This window comes from Lynx canadensis, chromosome B2 (assembly GCF_007474595.2).
Source record: "Lynx canadensis isolate LIC74 chromosome B2, mLynCan4.pri.v2, whole genome shotgun sequence".
Lineage (NCBI taxonomy): Eukaryota > Metazoa > Chordata > Mammalia > Carnivora > Felidae > Lynx > Lynx canadensis.
Window position 1 is genome coordinate 147,578,278 of NC_044307.1, and position 4,676 is coordinate 147,582,953.

Here is a 4,676-nt window from a genome sequence, read left to right on the forward strand (position 1 = left end):
TGGCATATAAAATAAATGTCAAGACAGGACTCATGGTAAACCTTGCATTTAAATAGCCCAGGTATTTTTTTTTCCTTGCAATTGATAATCACCTTTCAATGCTTTTTAGTGACAAAAGCCCAGTGTTTGCATTTCAGAGATATGGGAAGAAAAAATCGGCACGTCTGAATCTAAACTGGACTGTGCAACTGGACCACCTGGAAATTAACAGACACACAACAAGCCCGCAGGATCCTGGGCTGTGCTCAGACCCAGGGCATCGGACTCTCCGCCCCAGGACCTGCATGTCTGACGAGTACCTCCTGTAATTCACAAACGCCCCGTCCAGCGTTGTCAGTATGATGGAGGACTGGGGACAGGAAGCATCTGCCATAGAAGGTCCCAGGTCCTGGTCGCGGCCAAGGGGGTGCTTCTGGGTTTTTTACCTCTTCATCTCTCAACCTGGTTACTTCCTTGGACTTCCTGTTCTGATTCCTGCTTCCATAAGATCCTAGCCTTTACTTTTTTTTTTTTTTTTTCCTTAAATTAAAACTTCGATCAGCTCAAGAAAAGCAATTCTTCTTTCTCCTCTGCACAGTTCACTCCTTGGAGGAGAAAGAGCTCTGAGTGTGACTAACCAATCACAGCGGCGAGTTAGGGGACAGTCGGTGTGCCCTGTGGAGCATGCCTGCTCCTTGCTGACATTTACCGGCTTCGGGCAGAACCTAAGTGTGTCTAAGAGTGCAGCCTGGAGATCGGGGGCCGTTGTGACAGCACCCAGCCCTCAGCATGCCTGGGACGTGTGGCATTGGAGGGTGCTGTCGGAGCATCTGGAGGAGGTCCACGGTAAGTAGAGGTCAGACGGACGAGCAGTGAGACGGACTAGCTGTCACCTGAAAGGGGGCGGCACGTGCGGGGGGAACAGGAGTCTTTCCCCTCTTCCAAGTCTTCGTCTACCAGGCACATGGAGACCAGGTCCTCTGCCGTCCTTTCTTCCCGGAGTCGCGTAAGCCTTGCTCAGATGCCCGTGGGTGCTCTCTTGGAAGCCGTCAGCCTGCTGCACGCAAACACCTGCGCTTCGGTGACGTGCGATGTGGTGTCGCTACCGAGGGTGAGAGCGGCGGGCGTAACAGTCTGGGAGGGAAGAGGTCCGGAAGCAAGGTCACGGGGCTGCTGACCCGGGGCCGGGCCCTCCACCCCCATCGCCCCAGAATGAAATCAGCCTTCCAAATGGCCCATTTGCGAAGGAACGTCCAGCCGGTCAGAACTTTCTGTCCTCTGCGGAGCCTTTCAGGGAATGTGGTATGAGGAACGCCAGACGAGGAAGGCAGATGTTTTTCTCATCCCCACCCACCGCACGGCTGTCTGCCAAGTGAGGGGGTCGGGACACATTTCTGGGCCCGTGGCGGGCGGGGTGGCGGTCGCCCCGGCAGCTCGGCCGCAGGGGCCACGGGTGCACCTTGTAGCAGCTGCCCGGCCAAGTTGGACGAGAGAGCGGACGGCAGGGACGGGCGCGGGGGAACGGACGCCCGTCTCCTCTCTGGCTTCGGGGCCAGGGCAGGGCTGGAGAGGGTGGGGAGAGGAACATTGCACCTGGGCTGGGTGAGCGATATTTGCTAAATTTAGAGCCCTTCGCGCTCGCCAGTTCTGCGTTTCGTAGTATTTTTGAAGCAAACACAACTCATTCTTTTGGCAGGGGAGTGATGCTTGGAATTGAAAAAATAAAAAGTACTCGGTAGAACTGGCAGAAGCCCCTGTTGATGAGGGGCGGATCCCGAGGCTCTCAGGAGCCTCCCTTGAGCGGATCACGAGTCTGTAGATGAGACGAATGGCCTGGCAGGGGCTCCGGGGCCACGGCCAGCTGCCACCCGGCCACCGAAACGCAGCTGCTTTGTGCCCACATCCTCCTTGGGGGCTCCGGCCGACCCGCAGGGTGCGCCGGCCCCTGTGCCGGTCTGGCCTCACTTCCCCCGAGGGCTGGGCAAGGAAAAGTGCCCAGTCCACGGCGAAGGCCCCATGGGGGGCCGGGGAGAGGCCGGCGCTGATGGGGGGGCCTACAGAGGGCATCAGGACAAGGATTCGACTGTGTTACATTCGGTTTGCCTTGGTTCCGATCAACGGCTCTTGAGCGCCTACTGTGTGCACAGGGCTCCACTCCCGTGGAGAAAACCCACGAGCCAGAATCCTTGCTCGGGGAGAATACGCTCTGTGGGGGAGGAGACTCGCCAGCACAAAGATACACACGCAACCGGGGTGGTTGGGAGAAATTCACGGCAGCAGAGCGAGAGAGGAGAGGGAGGGTCGCCTCCTGCCTTCGTAGTTCGGGAAGACGAAGACGTGGGGGCTCGAGTGGGCATTTTCAATCTCCCGACCTTTTCCCGCGATCCCTCTTTCTCGGCCTGCAGCTGTTGGGTCTTGAAAACTGGATTTTGGACAGAGAAGCACGGCAGTGTTGGTCTGATCCTCTGAGCTGTGGCTGCTGTGTGTGGGCCACTTGTGGCCGCCCTGGGCTGTGGGGAAGGGGCTTTGAATAATCTGATGGCTATGAGGAAGGAGCCCACGGTCCTGCGACAAGATTCAATCTCTCACCTCTCTTAGCATGGCCCCTCTAGGGCCATTTTCACACGGGGGCACTCTGGAGGGAGTTTGCGAGACCCCAGCGTGGGTGCCAGCCCCCAGCCTGGCCTGCGGCAGGCGGCACGGAGACCCCCGCCGTCCCCCCATCACTGCGGACACTGCCTCGGTGTGGGCCACACCCGACACCTGCCACTTAGTCTCTTTACCCTTCAGGACCCCTCCTGCGCCCCTGTCCAGGCCATCCTCCCCTCCTCGGAAGGCTCTCTGGAGACCCCAACGCGGTTCCCTCAGGGACCAGGTGCCTTCCCACCCTTTCGATTCATAGCTGAGTTGGGAGACAACCTGGTTTCTTCACCCTCAGGTCCCTGTTAGCTCCTCTGATCAGGGAGAGGGCAGCTTTGACAGGGACACAACGATCTGCAGTCCCCAAGTCCCCAAGTCCCCCAGCCCGACTGCCCTTCTTCCTTCCCCTCCCCTCTCCCCACTCCTTCTCTCACCATCCTCCCTCCAATCCTCCCCACTCTTCCTCTCCCTCCTCCCCTCCCCTCTTCCCACTCTTCCCCTCCTCCACCCCCTCCAGTCCTCCCCACCCCTTCCCCATCCCCCTCAGTCCTCCCCACTCTTCCCTTCCCTCCTCCCCTCCTCTCTTCCCACTCCTCCCCTCCTTCCTCCCCCTCCAACCCTCCCCCTTCCACTCTTCCCCTCCCTCCTTCCCCTCCCCTCTTCCCACTCTTCCCCTCCCCTATCCTCCTTCTAGTCCTCCCCCTTCCCCATCCACCTCAGTCCTCCCCACTCTTCCCCTCCCTCCTCCCCTCCTCTCTTCCCACTCCTCCCCTCCCTCCCCCCCTCCAATGCTCCCCCTTCCACTCTTCCCCCCTCCTTCCCCTCCCCTCTTCCCACTCTTCCCCTCCCCTATCCCCCTTCCAGTCCTCCCCACCCCTTCCCCATCCCCCTCAGTCCTCCCCACTCTTCCCCTCCCTCCTCCCCTCCCCTCTTCCCACTCTCCCCCTCCCCTATCCCCGTTCCAGTCCTCCCCACCCCTTCCCCATCCCCCTCAGTCCTCCCCACTCTTCCCCTCCCTCCTCCCCTCCCCTCTTCCCACTCTTCCCCTCCCCTATCCCCCTTCCAGTCCTCCCCACCCCTTCCCCATCCCCCTCCGTCCTCCCATTCTTCCCCTCTCCTCCCCATCCCTCTTTCCACTCACTCCTCCCCTCCCCCTAAACCCCTCCAGTCCTCCCCACTCTCTCCCACTCCCCCTTCCCCTCTGCCTGTCTCCCCATTTTCTCCCTATCTCTCCTCATCCTCCCTGCTCAACCCCACCCCCACCCACCCTTCTCTTGGAGATGCCTCAGCAGGAGAGTCTGGGGCCAGCAGTGCAGGGGAGCGGGGCAAGGCCTCGGCTTGGCCTCAGGCTCGCCTGAGCTGTCTGTGGGAGAAGCCCACCTCCGGAGGTGTAGAGAGGTGCAGGGAAGGAATTAAGAAAAGACACTGGATTTGGAGATTAGAAGGTCAGCGGAGGTTACTGAGGGAAGGGTCTCATGGAAGGAGGGTGCAGCGGGGGGACGAGGGCTCAGGACCCGGCAGAGGCAGGGATGCAGGGCTCTCCACAGCAGGCAGGGATGCGGGGCACCCCCCCCCCGGGGCGTGGATGGAGGAAACCTGAGTCACAGGGGCCCTTCCCTGAGGGCTCCTTGCCCAGCGGTGAGGTAGGTGCGGAGACAAGGTGAGGCTAAGTGGGCCTCAGAGTCCGGCCCTGGTGGTGCACACAAAGTGGGAGGGAGAGAGGGCCCTCAGGGGGAGAGGGCAGCGGGGGTCGGGGTCCTGGCTATCTGTCCCCTGTCCCCAGGACACCCTCACGTCTGTAACTGGGGCCCGAACACGCCGAAGGTCCTCTGCTGTTCTGGGTCCCGGAGACTCAGGAGCGGGCATCGCGAGTGCCCCGCAGAGCCAGCCCGTTGTCACCAATCCCACCACTGGCTAAGGGACAGCATTGACATCTCGGATCCACAAAAGTCTCCTGAACCCCCTAAAGCCGGAGCGTTAGCATCTGCTGAAGGTCAGCCTGGCGTTTGTTGCCGTTTTTTAGGTTTTGGTTTACAACTTGGAGCGTCTCTCCTGGG